At 40.5% G+C, this 24,182-nt stretch overlaps 1 pseudogene across 1 annotated transcript; it reads right to left on the bottom strand.

Moving 5' to 3' along the window:
• Window positions 1–22,464: 22,464 nt before the first annotated feature.
• On the bottom strand, window positions 22,465–23,777 carry LOC308520844 (armadillo repeat-containing protein 1-like; annotated as a pseudogene). The gene is made up of 2 exons: window positions 23,106–23,777; window positions 22,465–22,544 (listed from the first exon to the last, which is right to left on the bottom strand). The product of its transcript is annotated as an armadillo repeat-containing protein 1-like (transcript).
• Between the last annotated feature and the right edge of the window lie 405 nt (window positions 23,778–24,182).

Here is a 24,182-nt window from a genome sequence, read left to right as displayed (position 1 = left end):
TGTTGGGTGACTCGGGATCCTTCTGTCCTTTTGCTTCGCCAGCCTCACCTGGTGCATCTATTTTTGTGATCTGAGATGATTATCCAGCTCCCTCTGTGATGACTACAATCCAGCAAGCAAGAGGAGAGAAGGGGGAGGGGAGAACATGAGCCACCCTTTAAATGAACTGAAGATGGTCCATAGCGCTGTGGTCAAATGCCATTGGTGAGAACTTTGTTACACAGGCACAGTAGGGAGGCTAGAGATGTAGCCCTCAGCCGAGTGGTTATGTGCCCAGCTGCATTCAGCATGGTGCTACCAAAGGGGGAAAGAGCCTCTGCCAGCCTGGGTGAAAGAAGAGGGCCAAGAAGGATTTACAAGACAGTGAGGTTTGAGCTGAGAATGTATTTTAAAAATAGGACCTTGGTTTAAACAGCATTTGACTAATGACAAGTGATTTCCAGCACATTATTCAATACAATACCCACAATGTCCCGTTAGGTAATCAGGACAAATGTGATTATTCTTATATTACAAATGAGAAGACAGACACTTGAGTTAAATGACTTGACCAAGGTCATATGTTTAATACATGATCCTAAAAATACACCTGTGTTTTCTGACTTCTCAAAATCCCATGCTACCGCAGAGAACACAGTAAAATGTGACTACTATAGAAATGAATTGGTACTTATTCCCAGAGGCATTCGCTATTTGGAGACTCCTAGTTGCTTCAGGATAGTGGCATTCAAAGACAATAGCCTATAAGAGGAAGTGGAATGAAAGGAGAAATATAAATAAAATTACTAGTTTTATGAGTTTAATTCTTACTGAGAAAACACTCAGATTTCTAAATGGCTTACCTTAGGTGGCGGGAAAGTTGATCAGGGCACTCGAGAAGTAATGATGACAATTCATCAGCTCCCTGGCCTGGCTTGCTATTTCTGTTCGGTGTGAGTCACTTCATTTGCACAGATGACTCTTGCTGGCAACTGCTGCCCTTCAGGGAGGCTGTGGCTCTGGGAACTAACTTGTGAGCTTTGTTTTCACACCTTCCACAGGCAGAGACACGGTGGCAGCTGCTATGTGCAATGTAACACTGGCTGTGACCGCCTTGCTTAAACTCTTCGTCTCAGTGGTATCTTGGGTCCTAAAAACCTTGCAGTCAGAGTTTATTAGCAGCATCATTTATGCTTTTAGTTTCTACCTTGTTGTGGGATCCTAATTTCATAGTGCACATCAGTGCATGGGTGACCTCTGTCACCACACTGAGCCTGCTTTCTGAATATTATTGCTTCCAAAGTAAAAAAAGAATTTTTATGCAGTTTCATGATTAACTTTTTTTATAATAATCGAAAAGAATGAAACCCAAATCTATCTTGTGATATGTATGCCTCAGCTTATTTTGAAAGAATACATAGTAATAGCATTAGTCCTACAACCCAAATATTTTGCGTGCCTTTCTTCATCTTGTGCTTAAAGTCTTACATTTGTAGAATGCCCTTTTTTGCATGATATATGTCAGAAATATTTATTCAAATGGATCAATAGATCCACTAAAATTAATTCAAGCCACAGTAAAGTGTGGTCAATGCTATAATTAATTCATGATTGAGGAATGATGAAGAAGATAAAGAAGAAAGAGCGTGAAGGGTTTAATAAAACCTAGAACATCTGTTTCCTCTGACACCTTGTAGAGTTATGAAAAGGCATACTTCTAGAGTGGACTTTTACTTTTGCTCAGAATAATTTTTGGCGTTATGGCAATAACCTTTGCCTAAACCCTCTTCTTCCCTCCACTGCTTTTCTTTTTTAATAAGAGAGGAAAATGACCTTTTCGCAGCAGGACGAGAATAGCTGCCAATGCATGGGTGCCCCCCACTCTCAATATAAAGAACCTTGAAGAAAATCCTATGGGCATTGCCAAACTTTTGTTCTACCCACGGGATGTGATGAGTAGGGAGGCAATGCCAACCTGGGAGAGGCATGGATTTCTTGTCAACAGACTATGAGATCAAATGAAGGCTTTCCATCTCCTGCAACATGCTCCTCATTTCCGTGAGGGGATGTTTTTCCTCCACTTCACTTTGGTGTCACACTCTAGGGACTGCTTTGGTCATAATCACCATCATCATCATTGCAGGACATGCAAGACTTCACAGAAGCCTTGATCTTTATACCTTGTCCCCAAGGGAGGATTTAGTTTTCCTTTATTCCAGTCGTTGGCCAGCTCTCCTGCCTGAGTAATAAATAAGGTCACCAGCCTGGTCAGCAGCAGCCCTCCCTCTATTTGTCACAAGTAGTTGGGTTCTTTCTTCTTCCATTTGGCTTGAGACCTTCACTCACCCCTCACTTCCTTTCTTATCCTAGTTCACTGCTTCAAAATAATCTTGGCCATTATTGAAATTCCCCCAGAATCTACAGTATTTTATTTTTTCTAACTCAGAGCTTAGAGAAAAATATATGACTTTTTAAAAAAAATTTCTGAAGATAGTAACAATGGAAGTATTTTTCAGAAAAGTAAAAACTTTTTTGGAAAGTTTATTTCTTTTTCATCATCTATCCATTTGCTAGTGATTTTTAATAAACCATCAAGTTTAAATTTTAGAGCAATTAACAAGTCTTGCACCTGAAAATGGGAATATTTAGTTTGCTTACCAGATGCCCCCATGTAGATCATTTTAGTTAACACTTATAATGGGAATTATAGAAACTATCAATTCATGAATTTGTATTATTATCCAGATATAGCCCTCAAGAGTTCTCCTTAGTTAACAGAACTGTGATAGCTTATAACCTCTATGTGTTTACATATATGGGCCTAGTGATTATAAATCAAAATATTTTTTCTCTTTATTTAATACTAGAAGCCTGTTGTATGAAGATTCGCGCAATAGGCCTTCCTTTCCCTGGCTGCCGGCACCCGGGACCAGGCCTTTGGTCTGGCCGCAGCAGAGAAGCCAAGCCTCTTCAGTCTTCAGTCTTCAGTCTTCAGTCTTCAGTCTTCAGTCTTCACTCTGGCTTCACTCGGCCAGAGCCTTCAGTCTTCGCTCTGCACCTGTGTATGCAAATTAACCACCATCTTTGTTGGGTTAATTTGCATACTCATCCTGATTGGTGGGTGTAGCAGAGTGACACCAATTTGCATGTTTCTCTTTTATTAGTGTAGATAGAAATAGAGTTTTTATCAAATAAGGTTATTTTAACTCTATTACAATCTTGAATTCACTTGTACATTTTCCTTAAATTTAACTTACCTGTTTAAATGTTGGCATCTCAGAAGTATTTTTAACCAACTCATAGGTATACAGATTTATTTATATGCAGATTTATATATAGATAGATGTAGATATAAACAGAGAATTGCAAAATTCTTTGCTTGGAAAATAGTCAACAAGACAATATCCTCCAGCATCTTATTTGTGGGGAAATGGCTGTTCTGCAGGAGTAGTAAGTTGACGTTCTTTGCAGCCTGTGTGTCAGCACTCTCAGATACCATCCTCTCATGGATGCTCTTCTTTCTCACCTAAGATCCAGCTCCTATGTTACATGCGCAAAGAAGCCCTCCACCTGCACCCCTCTACAGGAGACTCTGGTTCTCTGCCCCTGTATGCTCTTTGCTATTATTCTGATTTATTTTCTTCATGATCCCAATTTCTTTCTGATAGTATCTTACTTATTTTTCAATTATTTACTTTGACTGGTCCCAACTACAAGTTTAACTTCAATTCATGATTTGTTTTGTCATTCCTATGTCCTCTGTGCCTAAAATGGTGCCTGGCACTAAGGAAGTGCTCAATAAAGAAATATTTAATAAATATGTGTTCTAAGTTGCCATTGCTGCCAAGGTCAGAGAAAAGATACAGAAGTGGTACAGAGTTGGAGGAGAAGGGATGTCTCCTGGACAAATGACACTGGAAAGTTGTTTACAAGCCACACTATTTTGTACCACAAGGGTAAAACAGTTTCAGCTGTCCCATTTGTAGTCACTGCTTTTTAAAGAAAAATGGCAGGTGCACAATTTCACAACACATCATCAGTACACTTATTGTGTGTTCACAACCCCAAATCAAATCCCTTCCATCACCATTTATCTCCCCAACACCCTCTTTCACCTCCCCCCCAAGCACCATCCCCCAGCAATCATCACACTGTTGTCCATGTTAACCAGTGTCACCCCAATAAATTCAACAAAAAGGAAAAAGTTAAAAATTTTAAAATTTAAAAATTCTTAAATTGTTATGTCTAAAAAGACAAAAAAATGATTTTAAAAATACAAATTTTAAAGAGAGAAGAAGAAATGTAAGGGAAAGGAGACAGTATTACTGAAATTGTTAGAGTTAAAAGGTGTATTTTAAGGAGACTTTTAATACTTTGTTAGTAAAAATTATTTTTATTTTTTGAGCTGGATAAGTGACTTTCACTGGTCAAAATTTCATTTTGAAGCTGATTTTCACAAATCATATTTTAAACCCTACACGCAGAACCTTTCTCTTTCCTTGTCAAGTCTACACAACTCTTTGGAGGGTTGGGGAGACCTTCACGCTTGGGCAGGAAAGGTCAGGGCCCTCTTCTTGGGCCAACAGATGGTCATGATGAGCAGGGAAACAGCAAATGGAAAGAGGGAAAATGGCACTGAGCTGAACCTGCTCCAAGTATAAAGGAAGAAGGAGAGTTAGAAACCAAAGTAAGCAGTTATGAGACTATGCCTTATCTAATCTAATAAAAGACAAATAGGGTAATTAACCGTACCTCCAACATGCTTCCCATTGGCTAATCAAGGTGATATGCAAATTAACTGCCAACCAAGATGACAGTTAATTTACATACGTAGGCACCAAGCCACAAACTGAGGCTTTAGTCAGCGATCCTTGAGCCAGCGATGGTTGATGGCAGTGGCGGCAGGGAACCGGGGCAAAGCTGCAGGAGGGTTAAGAAATGTCATATCCTGCCCTAGCTGGTTTGGCTCAATGGATAATGCCTCAGCCTGCCCAATGCAGATTCTGGGTTCAATTCTGACCAAGGTCATGTACCTAGGTTGCAGGCTCCTCCCTGGCCCGGGCCCAGGTCAGGGCTCATGCAGGAGGCAACCAATCAAAGTGTTCCTCTCACTTTGATGTTTCTGTCTTTCCCTTTCTTTTCCACATTCTCTAAAAATCAATGGAAGCATATCCTCAGGTGAGGAGAAAGAAAGAAAGAAAGAAAGAAAGAAAGAAAGAAAGAAAGAAAGAAAGAAAGAAAGAAAGAAAGGAAGAAAGAAAGAAAGAAAGAAAGAGTCATATCCTATGAAAGACACCTCTTGAAAATGCCTAAAGAAAGTTGTCATTTTTTCATGGTAAAGGGACTGGAGTCCGTGTTGATGAAAACATCTTGGTGGCTGCAGTGACTGGCAGTGGCTGCAACAGTGCGGTGATGGGGCTGGTGCCTTGCCCTGATCAGCCCGGTCGACTCCCACAAAGGGAGGCCAGACTGTGGCTTAGGCCCGCTCCCCAAGGGGAGCAGGGAGCAGGTAGTAGGACATCCCCTAGGGCTCCCAGTATGTGATAGGGGGCAAGCTGTGCTGAGGGACCCCCCCTCCAGTGCAAAAATTTTTGCGCACCGGGCCTCTAGTTTATATATATATATTTTAATTTTCCATTTGTGGGAAATATTTTCAGAGAAAGTGAACAAATCCTAAGTGTATAAGATAACCTTTCACACACTGAGTGCCTCTCTATAACTGGTACCCAGATCAGGAAACAGAACATGACTAGCACCCCAGAAGCTCTCCTTATGGCCCTTCCTGTCACTAACTCTCCTCACCAAGGGCAACCACTCTCCTATTTTGATTGTTATAGTACTTTATGTAAATGGAATTTTACATGATGTATTATTCTGTGTCTAATGTCTTTCATTGTTCATCACATTTAGGAGAATCATTAACATTTATTATATACTAGAGGTATATAGGGTCCCTAGTGGCTGCCGACTGCCAGCCAGGGCCTTCCTTCATTCCACATCAGCACACGTCATAGCGAGCGATTGAACTCTCAGTTGGTGCAACTCCCAAGGGAACACTTTTCATATTAGGCTTTTATATATATACTAGAGGCCCGGTCCATCTCGAAGTCTGGGACCACTCAGGGGATGACCACCTGCTGGCTTAGGCCTGCTCCCCAGGGGATTGGGCCTAAGATGGCAATCAGACATCCCTCTGGCAGCCAGGCAGCCCTTGGGGGATGTCCACTTGCCAGTGGGGAGCAGGCCTAAACTGCAGTCAGACATCCTTAGCACTGCTGAGGAGGCAGGAGAGGCTCCCACCACCACCGCTGTACTGGCAGCAATCAGCCTGGCTTGTGGCTGAGCAGAGCTCCTCCCATGTGAGAGCACCCTGACCACCAGAGGGCAGCTCCTGCATTGAGCGTCTTGACCCCTGGTGGTCAGTGTGTGTCATAGTGACCAGTCATTCCCAGTCTTTCTGCTGTTAGGGTCAGTTTGCATATTACCCTTTTACTATATAGGATAGAGACCTGGTGCATGGGTGGGGGCCGGCTGGTTTGCCCTGAAGCGTGTCCCGGATCAGGGTGGGGGTCCCACTGGGGTGCCTGGCCAGCATGAATGAGGGGATGATGGCTGTTTCCAGCTGGTCACACCCCCTTCAGGGTGAAAGTCCCCACTGGGGTGCCTGGCCAGTCTGGGTGAGGGGCTGAAGGCCGTTTTCAGTCTGGCGGGTGACTGAAGCTCCCAACCTCTCCTTTTTTTTTTTATTCTGGGATTTATTTACCTTCTATGCTGTCACTGGAACTGAGAACCAGCTTTAACTCTGAGGCTCGGCTCCAGCTCTGAGACCTCGGCTGCTGAAAGCAGGTATCTGGGTTTGTTTGGCTTCTATAATTGAAACACTGTTGCAACTCCAGCTCTGAGGCCTGGCTGGCTGAAAAGCAGGTTTCTGGGGATTGTTTAGCTTCTATAATTGCAACATTGTTTCTTAGAGTTCAGCTCAGAGGCCGGCAGCGTCAGGCGGGGTACCTTGGCTTCCTCCATCACTGGAGCAAGCAAGTTTCCTGTTCTCTTCAGCTGCCTGGCTGCCGGCTGCCATCTTGGTTGGCAGTTAATTTGCATATCTCCCTGATTAGCCAATGGGAAGCATGTCGGAAGTACAGTTAATTACCATGTTTGTCTATTATTAGATAGGACTAGAAGGCCTGTGCACAAAAGTTTGTGCACTGGCAGGGAAGGGGGGTCCCTCAGCCAAACCTGTGCCCTCTCACGGATCGTGCTGCCACTCTCCCTGCCCTCCCTGTCCACCCCGGCCACCCCGTCCAAGACTGCCGCCCACCCTGCCCACCCAGCCCACCCCACCCAAGACAGGGCAGGCCTGGATCCTGCACTGGGGCGGACAGCAGCTCTGATCATGCTGCTGCTCACCCCACCCACCCCACCCAAGACATAGCAGGCCCTGATCCTGCGCTGGGGCAAGCGGCCTCTCAGGTCTGCTGCTGCCCACCCCACCCAAGACACAGCAGGCCCAGATCCCGCGCTGGGGTGGACAGCAGCTCTGATCAGGCTGCCGCTCACCCCGCCCACCCCTCCCACCCCGCCCAAGACAGGGCAGGCCGGGATCCCGCGCTGGGGCGGCCAGCAGCACGAATGATGCTGCTGCTCGCCCCTCCCACCCCACCCAAGACATAGCAGGCCCTGATCCTGCGCTGGGGCGAGCGGCCTCTCAGGTCTGCTGCTGCCCACCCCACCCAAGACACAGCAGGCCCGGATTCGCGCTGGAGTGGACAGCAGCTCTGATCACGCTGCCGCTCGCCTGCCCACCCAGCCCAAGACACTGCAGGCCAGGATCTCGCCTTGGGTGGCGCAGCGGGATCTGCTTGCAGTATGCAAATTAGCCGCCATCTTTGTTGGTGGTTAACCGCCATCTTAGTTGGCAGTTAATTTGCATACCACCCTGATTAGCCAATGGGAAGGGTAGTGAAGTTACAGTTAATTAGCATGTTTATCTATTATTAGATAGGATAGATAGTGTGTGTTCACCCTTTCTGCTGTGCAGTGTTCCATCCCTGAATATGACAAAATTTATTCATTCTGTTGCTGACAGGCAACTGAAGAATTTCCTTTTTTTGTAGGCGGGGGTGTGAGCTGTTCTCAACAGTCTGTTATGAACATTCTAGTACATCTTTTGGGGGAAAAGGGTACACGCATGCACACACTCACACACACACACACATGCACACACACACACACACACACTCCTGTTGGATATAAACCTAGGAGTAGAATTTCTGGGTCATTTGGTGTGCATATGTTCAGATTTAGTGATAAGCCTGTTTCCAGAGTGGTTGCATGTGCTTATACTCACATCAGCAATGTAGGAGAGTTCCAGATGCTCTACTTCCTTACCAGTTTTTGGCATTTTCTGTACTTTTCTCATGCTAATGGATATGTTTTGAATGGGGTTTAATTTATAGTTCTGAGTTCCCTTGTCTTTAATTGCTCCAGTCACAAGTTGTTGATATCATGTCTGATGCTAAAGCCAGCAGAGAGCTACCCAGCAGATTACATACAGAATGAGACAAGCGACCAAATTTCATTCCAAGGTTAAAGGTTCTTGGACTCAGAACCAAGAGAAAAAATAAAAGGGGTCTACAAGGTTGCTTTTGAATCCACATTATTTTTCTCCCAATAGTTTATCAGATAAGGTAGAATCCATCTTTTCAGATGGAATCATGCTCTCTATTCTGGTCAAGAAAAAGAGAAATTGATTTTCAAAAATCTGCAGCCTTTAACATGGCTTTAAATTGACTATAAAATTCTAAACAATCGTTATGTAATGAACAGACCAGTAACAGACTTGGTCCTCATGCTCCTGGGGTGCTCATCCCAAAGGACAGTGAGAAAAAGAACCCAAAAATGCACAAGTTAATGTTCTTGACAAGCCTCGGAGATCACAGTTCTCATAAATATCTCACCAGGAGTACTGTGTTATTTTTCTGTTTTGTTTTGTTCTTTTGTAAGAAAAACTGACACTGGTGGCAGGGAGAAGCATTTCTACTTGTTCTTTTCTGCTTTTCTCTTTTGCTAATGTGTCAAATTATGGACTAGACTCATTTAAGTCAACCAGATGGAAATATATAACATTGCAGCTAAATCTCGGGGCTGCCCAAAGGATCATAGTACTTGGTTTCTTGTTCTTAAAGATAATCAGTGGAGCTTGCTTTCATGTTGAATAATTGTCCTGCCTCAGAAGGCACAGGCCCATCAAAAGACTCTTCACTTAAAAAATCAACAAAAGTACTATAACTTTATAAGATTTTTCCATGGGATTTCTCTATTTTGGCAACTTGTGAGTGACAGATATTTAAAAATAAAACTAAAAATATCCCAAATATCTATCTTCTAAGACAGAGAAGTCATAAAATGTTTTTTGGATCCCAAATCCATAAAATTAGATTGCTTTGGATTCCAAACAGATATAAAATTTTTCTGCAATTTTAACAGGAATCACATGCGTTCTCTTAGATTGAACATAATAGAGAAACTCCTGTCCAAACTGTCCATTAAAAGACTTTTATACCTGTTGGAAACACTGGCATACTAAGCTGTGGTACTGGAGCATGGCTCTCAAGTACTCTGTCTAGATTTAGATATCATAGTGATTTGCATTGCTTTATTTCTCCACCATAAAATTGCCACTTAGCCTTCATAAAGATTTTAATGAAAAAAATTAAGAACATAATCAAATAGTCTGCAAACAAACCAGCAAACTAGTTGGATATAATGGCCTATGGTATAGGTCAAGTATGTTAGCCTCACGTAAGAAAAACAAATAAACATAATTATTTCTAAACCCCCATGAGCCACTGAACAAGAAAATATAACCGAATTATTCATCCACACCCTTTGCTTCTAAATTATTTTCCATTTCAGTTCTTCAGACTTAACTTTTAAAATAAATAACCATATTTTTAAATGTGAAAATGGAAAGCAATTAAATACTTAATAAGTTTAATTTTTTCAATTAAAATTAAGAATGATATTATGAAAATAATGCAATTAGGTTTCATTATGACCACTATACGAGAGAGGTTTCTTTTTATAAGCTGGGGAGGGAAGCAAAGAAAACTTTCAAGAAATTATTATGCTTTACTTGTTTTTGATACATTAATGTTTTCTTAAGGAAAAGTCTACTAAAAATTTCTTTGTTGAGCTTGCTTGTTTTCTGGGGACTCTCACAGATTTTTTTTTTAATTTTTATTGATTTGAGAGAGAGAGAAAGGGAGATGGAGAGATAAACATAGATGTGAGAGTATAACATTGATTGGCTGCCTCCTGCATGCCCCCCTATTAAGCATTGAGCCCTGGAACCCAGGCATGTGCTCCGACCAGTAATCGAACTGGCAACATTTTGGTACATGGAACGATACCCAAACAACTGACCCAGGGCAGATCTTTTTTTTTATTTTTTAACAGATACTTGTCTTCAATGAGAAAACTAGTGATTAAGTAAATGCCTAGCTACAGTTAAGCACCTCATAAAAAAAAAAAAAGATAACTATACCAGACATTGGGATGATTTAGTGGAAATGCTATGCAAATTATAAAACATGTGAATTTGTCCATAGAATTAAATGGAGTGGCAGAAAGCTAAATATTCCCAGCAGGTAAATAATACATGTGAAGTTGGATAATGCAAACAAATTCTAAATATGCATAAAACATAACCAACTAAACACATATTTACTTAAGAGGCCCCATAGAAACTTGTGCTAGACTATTCACTAATATTCATATAATATTAGTAAGGAACATATTAAAGGGCATTTGGTCACACATACCAAACATGCAAAGACTGAATGAGTGGTGTATATCAGCTAATGTTAGCTTTTCACAAAGGAATGTGAGACCCCAAGAGAGGTAATTTGATGTCATGGTAGAAGAGGTGACTGGAGCATTATCTTACTAAGGAACTGACAATTCTGACAATATGAAAAAGTTATGAACACACTTGCTCTCAGAGCCAAATAATTAGAACTTCAATCAATATAGCAACCTTGATTAAATGATTAAAGCAAATTATTTTTAGGTAGAGCTGAAAGAATCACAATGTACACATAATGTCACTTTCGTTAGAGAAAACTTGCTTTTCTTTCCTTTGAATGCTGTATGTATAACTAGATTTAAAACGTATTCACTCACTCATTCACTCACTTATTTATTCAATAGCAGTGAACAAAATGACAGAAATCCCTATGCTTATGAGGACGGAAAACAAACAGATAGTAAGACATACAATACAGTATGTCAGATGGAGAAAAATAAAGTAGGAAGGAAAGTGGACAAGGAATGATTTGCAATGAAAATTAGAGTCAGGGAAGGTGACATTTGTGAGACAACTAGAAGGGGGAGTGAGCCCTCTAGCAATCTCAGGGAGTTATGTTCTAGGCGGAGGGAGAGCAAGTGCAAAGACCTTGAGATGGGATGAACTTGACATGTCTGAGGAATGGCTAGAGGCCAGTGGGGCTGCAGCATAATGAGTGCGAGAGCAGAGGGGTGACACAGGCTCTAGGTGTTGGCCATTTGAAAGGTTTTGGCATTTACTTTGAGACCTGAGACCAAGAAGCATGTTCTAGTCATGGAAAGTAGAGCTGGGGGTGGGGGACTAGTTAGCCAGAGGGAGGAGTTAGTGAGGAGGGGCAGCAGAGAGCTGTGACGTATCAATTATTCCTAAACCTGCTTTCATGTGAATAAGTAAAATAATAAAATAGGGGCTCTATTAGGAGACCTGAGTTCTGTGCCCAGCTAGCTTGACACCCCTTCCCTGCAACCACAGCACCTGTTGGCTCCTCTTTATAAAGTAGAATATTGGGGGCAGGTGGGCATTCTCTCTTTCCTCCTGTGGCTTTTTAAAATATACTTTTTATTGTTGCTGGTATTACAGATACCTCCCATTTCCCCCATTCCCTCTCTCCTCCCAGCCCATACCCCACCCCCAGGTCTTCGCTAATTCTGATCCCCCCCCTCACAAACATGAAGAGATAAATATATCACACACGTCACATTTCTTCACCCAGACACACCCAGCAGAGTTTTTTTGGATGAAATAGAATGTAAAGATAGTCTGTATTTTGTTAGAATTCACTTGCTGTGCACTTGCACTCCCTCTGCTGGTGGTGAGGAATGTGAAAACCCATCATTCTCTCATTGGCCTGCCAGGAGCCTTGGAGAGCCACCTGCCCCACGTGGCTTTACCATGGTTTAAGCCAGAGGAGGCAGAGTCAAGCGAGCGGTGGGCACAGAGCAGACAACCTTCCAGGGAAAGTTTCACTCTCCTTCCTGCCGCTGATGCAGCTGTGGAACAGGCACCTCAGCCCCACCTGGATGTGGAGATGCAATGGCTGAATTCCAGAGACTCGGGGCTTTCCTGGGTCCAAGACCTCAGTCGCTGAGGGCAGAATCCGGGCTTGAGGACATGCTTTCAGTGCTTCTCATAAATACGTTGGGGATAGTGAGATTGTACTGTTAATGAGGAGTTAATGTAGCTTTATTTGGAGAACCCCTTTCTTGTGAACTGATTGTAATTGCAAGGTGATCACAGGTGGGAGGGGGCCTATCTTCAGTCCTTAAGAGGCTGCAATTGTCTATTTCTTTATATGTTAGCAGAGCAGTAAAATTAAAGCTTAAAGTCACTTCAGTTGTTCTCTGAATTCATTAAATGGCTATTCTGATTGAATTTTTAAAATCTAGTTCCACACAAATAAAGTCCTAAAGGCTTTCTTGAGTTTTAGTGTCTTTCCTCTGTGAGACCAGAAGGGAGTCATCACCACCAGCAAAGCATTTATATTCATGTTCTTGTGTGTGCCTGGCATGACCTGGAGTCCCATGCCAAGTTAAAGAAAAGAAGCTTGGACACAGTTTGGGAGGAAATTAACTTGTATACTTATTCCTTTAATAGTTCAAACACTGCCTACTCCCTCACGTCCAATGGCTAACACCCCAAATGAAAGCGGATTCCTTTTACATACATCGCATTTCCTGGAAAAGCCAACAAATAGAAGACATGCATCGGTCAGGGTGCTTGTGCAGTGTTGTGGCTCCACTTCCCTCTGCAGGAGGCGGAGAGCTGGAGGGGCTGAGGGCTCCATCCCCCCACCTGCAGGTGGCATGTGAGTGGTATTGATGCAGGTGGCTAAGGAGAAGGAAAATGCCTGGCCTTTTGTTTCTTGTGAGCACTGCTGGCTGCAGGACTGATAAAAGTTGGTCTTATAAGTCAGTCACATGGTGTCTTTTGCCTTCTTCCTTATAAGATAGCTATTTGTATATGTTTCCTATGTAATAACTTGATTATAAACTCACATAGGGCTGAGACAATATCTTATTTCTTACAGCACCTAGTTTGTACTAGCTTCCCAGAAGAGATTGTTAAATACCTAAAGAGTTATATACCAGGTTCCAAATAAATGGGTATTGAATGAAAGAATTAATAAAGGTATTCATTTGAGCTTTTCCAAAGTATATCAGAAGCTATGGACAAACTTTAATTTATAATGATAATGAGATTATTAGTAATAGCTATATTTGTTAAGAATTTATGTCATGGACTGTGATCAGCTTTACAAATATTTTCCCACAAATGAGAAAAATGAGGCTTAAAGAGATTAAATTAAGTTTGTTCAAACTTTCCCAGCTAAGGACTATGCCCCAACCCATTTACATTCTCTTTGATTATTATCTTTTGAAATGACTTGGCCATATGGGGCAGTGGTACCAGGAGAATATGGTCTTATTCGCTAACCTGAAATTATTTCAGTGCAGAACAATTAAGGACCATATTAGCAATTAGATTTATAGGAATCCAAATATCTTAAATGCCTTTTATATTTTTGTTCTTTTAATAAAAACACCTTGCTGTGAGGTAAATAGATACAGAGATGGCTGAGATATCGCAACTCTAGTGATTAAATCTTTAAAATCTAGTATGCTGAGGGCTTAATTAAGTGTATGTAAAAAACACCACAGCACCACACTGTACCTGAGGCAGGTCTAGTCAGCCTTCCCATTTGAGATGTGTCTCAAAGGGCAGCTGAGAAGGAAAGGGGGTGACAGAGGCACAGTGACAGAGGGACTTGGGGAAAAGTTAGCATGTGTCCAGAGAAAGTTGGCTCCCCTAAACTCCCCAGTCATTCAGTTCACACTTTTAACCATACTTAGTGAGTGCAATGCATTATATATATATATATTATTTTTATTTTTATTTATTGCTTTTAGAGAGAGGGAAAAATGAGAGAGAGGGAGAGAGAGAGAGAAACATCGATTTGTTGTTCCACTCATTGATGCATTCATTCATTGCTTCTTCTATGTGCCCTGTCCAGAGATTGAACCCAAAACCTTAGCAGATTAGGACGATGCTTTAACCAACTGACCTACCCAGCCAGGGTGTGTGTGTGTGCAGATAGATAGATAGATAGATCGATAGATAGATAGATACATAGATAGATAGATACATAGATAGATACATAGATAGATACATAGATATAGATATAGATATAGACATAGACATAGATAGCAAATTCAGGTGAACATTTCTGAGTGCTTTAACAGATAGTGAGATAATTGTTCATTGAAAAATCCATACAGCTAAACATAAAATGTCTAGCAGGGAAAAATAAGGAATTAATGAATTTTGGTGGATTGATTGAGACTGATTAGTGAAGTTGGCTAGAATAACTTTCAGAGGGACCAGTATGAGCTAGAACCCTTCTTATGCCATTGCTCTCAAAAGAACTGTGAGAGAGCAGCTAAGTGGATCAGAGCAAATAAATGCTGCCTCCCCCATCCCAATCCCAATACAGAACAGCAAACACACAGGTCTTTGTCTTTTTAAAAGTTAATCCTCATCTAATGACAAAAAGGGAGGGAGGGAGGGAGGGAGGGATGGAGAAAGAGAGAGATCTCGGTTGTCTCCCTTACATGCCCCAAATGAGGATCAAACCTGCAACCTAGGTCTGTGCCCTGACAGGAATTGAACCCACAACCTTTTGAGATACAGAACAACACTCCAACCAACTGAGCCACTTGGCCAGGGCTATGTGTTTGTCTTTAAAAGAGAATTACTGGAATGTCTTTGGGAAATCATGGAATTGGACAATTCTTTTCATTTATTTATTTTTATTGAGTTTACATTGGTTAATAACATTATATAAATTTCCAGTGTACAACATTACAATTTAATGCCTTTTACTCTCTTTTGGGCTCACCATTAAAAGTCTGTTTTCTGTCTGTTACCATTCAGGGGTGGATAAAAGTAGGTTTACAGTTGTACTTGAAATAGATAATATAATAATTAATAAATAATACAAGAATAAGCTGTTTCCCATTCTACTGTAAACCTATTTGTGCCCACCCCTGTATATTTGAACCCTTTACCCATTTAGCCTTCTTTAACCACCATTCTGTTATCTGTATCTATGAGTTTGTTCTTGTTTTGTTAGTTCATGTGTTAAACATGTCATATGCAAATATCTTCATCCATTTGTTTGCAATTATTTAACATTTATTTTTGGCTATGTGAAGCAGTAAATGCAAACTGCAAAGTTAGAAAAGAAAATTGGTATGGCCTCTCTGTTTATTGAGAACAGTCTTAATCTTCGGTGTTGGCAGAATGGAAAAAGAACAGTTTTTGAAAGTAGTTTTTAAAGATATATATTTATGATTTGATGTTTCCTTTCTCTGTTGAATTTAATTAAAAGTACATACATATTTGTCATTCATTTGTATTTAAAAGTTACATTAATTAGTCCTTTGACTAACGTTTGAAATTTCTTAGTAAAGCCTGTGCAATCTGACTGTTCTATCTCACACTTTCCTGCCCACAACTGTAACTGCCTGTTACTGTTATTTTTTAACATACCTTTTCTCATGTGAGATAAAAACACTGTCTTAATATAAATGCACATATAACCTGTTAAATTCTCCACATAAGATCACATCCATGTGAGCCAGACCTGAGCTCAGCAGGCGTTTGGGTGATGCACATCGGTTTCACTATGCTCTAGTAAAACATTTCCTGGACTCCATTCTCACTTAAAATGGTAATTAGCAAAGCACCCAAATTGTTTATACTTTTATAAATGATTAAACATCAGTGTGTTGGAAAGACTATTTCTCAAAAACATTTTTATAGGTATTTATGCTTTGAAAGGCTCTAACCATAAGAGTTGGTATGTGATAATTATTAGCTTACGTTTTTTTTTTTTTTTAAGAAAAGACTGATTGTGGCACCTTTAACACTAAATAACTATAGTAATAAATAATATGCAGACTGTAAGCTGTATAAATTTTTAGCAAATGTTAGGTCTAATGTCCCTTAATAAATAAGTCCGTTGAAAAAGTCACGTTTCACTTGATAAAAGAATATACCACTTTCATGATTCTCTAGCAAGTCAAAGGGCTTGTCCATTTTCTTGACATTGTATTTACTTAAAAGAGTTTATCTAAAGGAAAAGAGCAAGGTTGCAGGCAACTTGGAACAATGCTGTAATTGTCACTAATTAAGTGTCCTCAGCTGTGTCTATACGGGGCCGCTGTTTGCTTGCCTTACACATACTCAGCTGTAAGTAGTAGCCACACTAAAAATTCCTCCACTTATTACCTCCTTTGTTGTTTTCATTTCTATGTGGGAAATATTGACAAATATATCACGTTTGATTTTCACACTTTGTTCTGTAACTAGGTAAACTGAGGATACAACTGTTCCCCCTTATAGTATATTTTGCATTTTCTGTATAGAAAGTGGCTCAGAGTGGAAGGTAGGATACTGGCAGTTGCTTGTGGTCTGGGATTGATACAATGATTCTGGGTGGAAATTCGGAATGATCATGTTTGGATTGTGTCACACAGGTACTAATCCATCAACAAGCTCTCAAACATGCTCTTTCTAACAAATAGCAAGTGATTCCCAAAGCTGGTTGGTAGCTCAGCCAGTATCCAACCAACCAATAAAGTTAACTGTGACCCTTATAGACCACGTTAGCCATAGCTTTCATCATTGGAGAAGTAGGAGTTTATTCTTGCTACCTTGAACATTCTTAAGCTTTTTTTGTTTTTGGTCTTAGTTGCATGTTTGGAAAAAATATGATGAAAAATTAGACCAGTGTTCTCAAACTTTAGGGTGTACATGAATCTCTAGGGCAGCAGTTCTCAACCTGTGGGTCGCGACCCCTTTGGCGGTCAAACAACCCTTTCACAGGGGTCACCTAAGACCATCCTGCATATCAGATATTTACATTACGATTCATAACAGTAGCAACATTACAGTTATGAAGTAGCAACGAAAATAATTTTATGGTTGGGTAACAACATGAAGAACTGTATTTAAAGGGCCAGAATGTTGAGAACCACTGACTAGGGGATCATATTAAATTCGGATTTGGATTCAGTAAGTCTACAGTGAGGACCGAGAGCCCACACTGACTACCAGGTGCTAAGCTATGACCACACATTCAATGCCAGGGGCTTGGTGATCTCTAGTGAGCCTGTCACCTCCAACATTCTCTCATAATGTCTTTGCATGTGAAATATACTTTATCCTAGAATATGTGATAAGTTCACAATTCATTGATTTTTTTTGGATAACATGTCATAGGGTTTATAGTGAACAAGATAATGAATGAGGATCTAAAGTCAACCCTTGGACTATTTTCTAAAGTTTTTAATAATAATAATAATAATAATGGTGTAGATTAGGTGCCAAGGTTTTGTGCCCATGATTTTATCACTAAATACTAAATAGCCAAAAAAAAAAAAAAAAGAAAAGAAACATCTTCATTATCAGAACTTCACTGGGCCACATAAAGTATCCATTAGTGTTAGCTATTTCATTTTCTTTAGTGTGGATAGACATTCTGAGAGAACTTTCAAATATTTGTTTGCAAAATGTTTTATGGATTTTATTTTGATACATTTATTTTCTTCAAGATACCCCAGAATTTTGGACATCTTAAATTTTCCTCCACTTTTGCCTCTGGCCACATTTCTCCCATATACCACAATACCACCCTACTTATGTTCCCACAGACCAAATTAGATAGAATTTTACTGTAGAGAACTCTTCTTCTGAAGTCTTTTTACTTAATTCTGTTTAACAGGTAGGTTTCTAAGAAGAGCAGAAATACACTCACAGAATTTAAAAACCTCTGTGGTCTCTTGTTTCTTGGGATGTTATTTTGACATCTGCACTCAATTTCAAAACCAGCTTGACTATTTCATATTCTTATGATTTTATAAATCTTGAACAACATCATACATCTCGGTCTCTTGGTATTATTGCACTAACTGCTAAGTGAAAGATTTTAACAAAAATATTCTTTAAGGTATCTCCAGTGTTGTGCAAAGTATAATGTGAAAGGCTGGAGTAAGGGTTTATGCAGATAATGCATTCATGATTGAACTATTTATATATTAAATATGGTCATAGGATGTAAATTAACTTAAGCTCTTGAAATTTATGGATGAATTCAAAAATGTAAATCTGCTCAGAGAAAAGCTATTTATCTCATCCGTTTGTATGGTAATTGATGGTTCATAATGAAATAATCTGATGCACAGAGTCCAGTCAAATTAGCCTGCCTGTAATGCACTATCTTGAAGTGACTTCACATTCTCATTAAAGCCTTTCTAATTTCTAAAGCAAAATTAATGCAATTAGTGATAAAATCAATACATATTGATCATGAGTTTCTTCAATATGGCATGAAAATATCAGGTCAAAAAGAAAGGGCTTTTTTAAAATCATAGAATTAATATAAGAAATTTAAGTTGTGAAACAACAGCTTTGTTTTATTTTCCATAGTATCTATTATTTATAAGAAAGTGGTAATATGAATCTTACCATTGTTGGGATGAAATTCAATATAGTGGGTACGACCCCCCCCCCCCCAATCCCTGCTTCCCAACACATCAATACTGTATTCATTGCCCATATGGATTTTTCTCCCCATAAATATCCAAAAGCAAATTTTTTCCTCATGGTGCAGAATTTCAGATCACTAATTACTCAAAAGCATCTCTTTCTTTTCACATGCAAATGTAAGCAAGATTCCAGGGAGAAGTACACCCCTCCAACCCCTCAACCTAGTGAACGTACCCATGGTGGGGTGGGCTGTGGTTAAATGTATGCAAGAAGGAACTTGGAGCCTAGAATAAAAAAATCAAAACACATTTGTGGAAATTAAGGGACCGTTGCTTTTCTACATACTAATCAGCTTATTTTGGTGTGAAATAAGATGATACTTCCAAGAAAAAAGACTCAATCCCAGTAGTTCCTCCCAGACCTACCTAAATGGATTCTGAGACATGTTCAACTGGTAGGTCTGTTCCTGAGGTTGTGAGAGGAAAGTGATGATTAACTGTCTTAACTGCTCAACTTTTTGTTCTACAAGTCCTTGCATTATACATATCCTGGGGGAAACTCTGAGTAAAGCCAGGTACAAGGGTTATGCTGGTGGGTCAAGTCTACCTTTGAGATCCTCCGAAGGCTCTGCTGGGAGAAGAAGCTGACCCAGAGGAATTACAGAGTGCAGTACGGCCAGTTAACGTGCTTCTGCATCTTGAGGACCTAGTAGGGCCCCAGCCACTTTCCCTAAGTCATATTTCAGGACTGTTATTTCCAGAAGTTGCACAGCATGGGAATAAATTCTCCTTTCTGTCCGCAGTAAAATTCAATTGCTTTGTATTTAAAAAGGTAATCAATCTGAAGTTGTTCTTGCAATGTTCACACCATATGAACATGAATAAAGCTTTTCATGGTGTGTTAACTTAAAAACTGTGATTGCCAATATGAATGGCAACGACAGGTGCACGCATTTTGTTTACAGATTGGTCCCATTTATGGGAAAGTGATTTCACAGATTCTGGTTGAAGTTCAGACATTTGTTTACTGGTATGAAACTCTTTGAGGCAACCTGGCAGAATTGATTTAATGTCCTCACCGATGTCACAGTGATTGAAATTAGGTAGTATTTTGGTGAAAATAATAGGTTTATATTTGTTGAATCGTCTTTTAAAATTCTCCTGAGAAAAAAAGAACACGTGTTTATATGTGCTTCTAGAATACTACTTTAGAACAGCATTATCCTAAGTGTGTTGTTCTAATTCCTGGCTCTGTGTGATGTTTTGGCACAAAAAGATTCCATGGATAAATATGAAGTTTTGACATGCTTCATAGACTCTTTCAAGATCCTATCATTTGCGGGGGGGTTGGAGAGGGAGAGGGGGGTGAGGGGGAGGAGATTTACAATGCATATTTGCATAATGAAGGCTCAGAGAAGTCCTGCGGTAAAGAAGCCTATTTAATGTTGTTTAGCTCAGCGTTTTCCAAATTAATTTCACTACCCTTTTTTTGTCTTCTAAAATCTGTGAATGTCCCTTTGGATCTGCTTTGGGATACTCTGATTTGGATTTGATAAATGGCAGGGAAGTTCTAAAATCGGAATTCTGGGGATATGCTGAATGACAATAACTACCTCACATTTGATTTTGGCCATCAACATACTTTTCCCCTGGACATGAATGTCTTATTCCTCAACCCCCAAAAATGTACACACATTTTGAATAATTATAAAGGCAGTGTTTATTAAAATACCTTTCATTTTCAAAATGTAATAGAAACAGCTATTAAAAGTGTATATAAATTTTGAGGGAAACACCTTCTATTTCAATAAAATTAGCACTTTAAAAAATCACTAATACATTATCAGTATCACCTATTCCATAATCTCTCACATTCTGAGAAAAACATAAAATAACTCTTTAAAATTTTAATTAAATAATACATAGTCTTTGTAGAGAGTACAGATAAGCAAAAGGAAGAAAATTGCCTGTAAACATCCTTGTGTCCATTTCTGTCTTTTTTATATGAATATAACTAGCTATTAAATTGGATTTGGTGCATATTATTTTATAACCTTTTTTTTCACTTGATGATGTACAGTGAATAAGTTTCCATGTCATTCACCTATAACATCATTTTTTTTCATTGTATACACCTGGCATGTTTTTTAAAAGGCAACAAGACATGCAGTTAATAAACAGCCATGTGTTTAGGGGTTTCTGTGCGTCTGGGAAGGCAGGGCGGGTCCTACAAACATCGCAGAGGTGCTGCGAGCAAAGGGCATGGGGAAGTTAGTTCTACCCGGGGCGAATCACCTCTGCACAGGGGAATCAAGGACCAAGCAGAAGCTACAAATGCTTCCTGAGTTTGCATCAATCCCATCCTCCTCCCCACAACTCATCTTCCCCAGACACCTCCCCTGGCATCACTCTCCCTGTGGGGCCTTTCTCATAGGCTGTAGGTGACATCTGCCCTAGAGAGGGTCCCTGCAAGGCAGAGAAGGCACTGCCCTCCCTCACAGTCCTCCAGGGCAGGACAGCCAGTGCTGCTGCCTAGCAGGATCTCTGAGGCGATCAGAGCGCCAGCCAAACCCACTGGCAGCCAAGGCTGCGCTGGAGATGCCTAATGGCTAAGGCCACAGCAGAGAGGCCAATGAATCCCCCGTATTGGCCCTGGTTGCTGCTCAAACTCTGGAAACCTGTGTTTTGCTACTGTGGACTCTGATTCTGTGATACCTTAACAGGAGCTAAGGGCAGCGCTGATATGATCTGATTTGATACTTGAAATTACTTCTTGTACACACAGGCCACGGGTTATAAGAATGTTTGCAATAAAGCAGGGGCATATACAACTAGATTTTCTAATGAAATGGAAACCAAGTGTATTACTTTTTTTAATAAATAGACCCCGTCTGAACTAAATGCTCCCTCAAGTACATTTTCCAACAGTTTTTGCACATTCCTATGATTCCTATCACCCTATAATGTCTGCCTGTCGGTCACTGCTCAGACATGTGAGCACCTGACAATACGCTGCCCTGTCTACCTTATTTGTTTACCTTTTAATTTTTATGAACAAACAGGAACCCTGGACACTAGTTATGGAGCAGGGAGCTTGGGCTCCTGTTCCAGCTTTGAGACATGGTTAAAAGCATGGACTCTGGAGTTCAAGTCTTAGTTTGCTGTGACCTTGGGCAAGTTATACAACCTCTCAGACTGAGTTTCTTCATCTTGAAAATGTGGACAATAATAATGCCAGTTTTCAGGGTTATTCTGAGTGATAGTGAGTTGTATTTATAATGCACAGGATAATGCCTGGCATGCAGTAAGTATTCTCTGGCTGTTAATTTAACCTAGTCATGTCAAATTGCTCCCAAAGCCTGTTTCTTTTTTAAAAAATTATGTCAACTTTTATTATCTTACAATGTATTTCAAAAAATGATGCTGCAGTTGCCTGAACTGCTCCATTAGACCTTCATAAATAAAGCAACCCCACCTGTAGCCTCTGCCCTTTTTACCGCTTAGTGGAGCAAAATGCCCAATAAAATATAAAATGCAGCATACCCACTGTGCAATCTAAAAACTTTTCAAGTGTAAGTTGCACTTGACAATTCACCGCAACAAGGGAAAACTGGCCACTTGTTCATTCACACAGTTCTTGCGCCCAAAATAGAAGTCATCAATAAAACGATCTAGATAAAAAGTTCTCAGCTGTTCATCAGTTTACGTTGTTCATTATATTCCACAAATGAGCGAGATCATGTGACATTTTTCTTTCTCTGATTGGCTTATTTTGCTTAGCACAATGCTCTCTAGGTCCATCCATGCCTTTGCAAATGGAAAGAGTTCTTTCTTTTTTATAGCAGCGCAATATTCCAGAGACATGGAAGCATCGAACAGTCCGTCAATCCTCAGAGGGAAGGCAGGGGAGGGTGAGGGTCGGGGGTAAGAGATCAACCGAAGGGCTTGTATGCCTGCATATAAGCATAACCAATGGACACAGACACTAGGGGGGTGAGGGCATGTGCTGGGAGGTGGGGGTGCCAATGGGAAAAAAGGAGACATATGTAATACTATATGTAATACTTTAAACAATAATGAATTTAAAAAAGAAGTTCTTGGCTGTGCTCAGCCAGCTAGCCCCACCCTCTGGGTGGGAGCCGCCCCACACTGCTGCCTCCTCCTCCTTTGTGGGCTCTGACCCTCAGCCCGGCAGGTCATCCAGCAGCTCTGCTTTACCTCCACAGCCTTACCCCTGAAGGGACCAGCATCTCCTCTCTGCTTCCACTTCCCACCACCTGCCCAGCCTTCATAACCTCCATTGATGCTGTTGCTGACGCCGAAGGCTCTGTTCTCAAATCTGAATGGATTCGCACCACACACCTTTGAACAGCCATTTGAAAAGTAAAACTAATAATGCCTTTAATTTTTAACAAAGCCTCTGCAGGTAGACTTCTCTGAGATGTATCATCAAGACCGTCTATATGGAAAACCACTGTTTGGACACGTTTGTTTGTAATTCCCAGAAAAAACAACAACAACAACAAAAACCGAGCTTTCCTTCTACATGAATTCATTTCATTGAAACTCTCACTGTGTGCCATATTGGAAGACTGAGGAATGCCATAGATTTCAGACACCAACATTTCGTTTCTCCTAGAGTTGTAATTTTCCTTATAACATTTTGCAAGCTTAACATTATGCCCAGTTCTTCTTCCATCTTTTTTCTGTTAGCACGGCATTCTGCCAAGCATCGAAGAGTGAGTAAAGCCTAGTGGGCAACAGGGGGGTTGAGATAGTCCTTAAATAAAATAAACCAGGGTAATGGCTCTCCTATTTAGTGCATCTGCTGCTCGATCCCGTAGCTGGTCAGCTAGCGGTAGAGCCTGAAGTTCTTCATTCCCAGTGGAGGAGGAAGAATTCATCTTCTATGCCATTCGCACAAACAAAATCTTCTTAAATCCACAATAATCATTTCTTCTCTCAAAGCTCCTGTGTGTGAGGAATTCGTGTGCCGCCTAGCTGGGTATCACTGGCTCAGGGTCTCTCACAAGGCTGCAATCCAGGTGTCAGTGGGGCTGCAGTCATCTAAAGGTCCAAGGAGGAGAGGATCTTTATCCAAATGCACTTACGTGGCTGCTAGCAAGATTCAGTTTCTTTTTTTTTTCTTTTTTTTAAAATATATTTTATTGATTTTTTACAGAGAGGAAGGGAGAGAGACAGAGAGTTAGAAACATCGATGAGAGAGAAACATTGATCAGCTGCCTCCTGCACACCCCCCACTGGGGATATGCCCACAACCCAGGTACATGCCCTTGACCGGAATCGAA

The sequence above is a fragment of the Myotis nattereri genome, assembly GCF_964212035.1.
Source record: "Myotis nattereri genome assembly, chromosome: 6".
NCBI lineage: Eukaryota > Metazoa > Chordata > Mammalia > Chiroptera > Vespertilionidae > Myotis > Myotis nattereri.
Note: the sequence above shows the minus strand (reverse complement) of the source record. Positions and strands in the feature narration are given on the sequence as shown.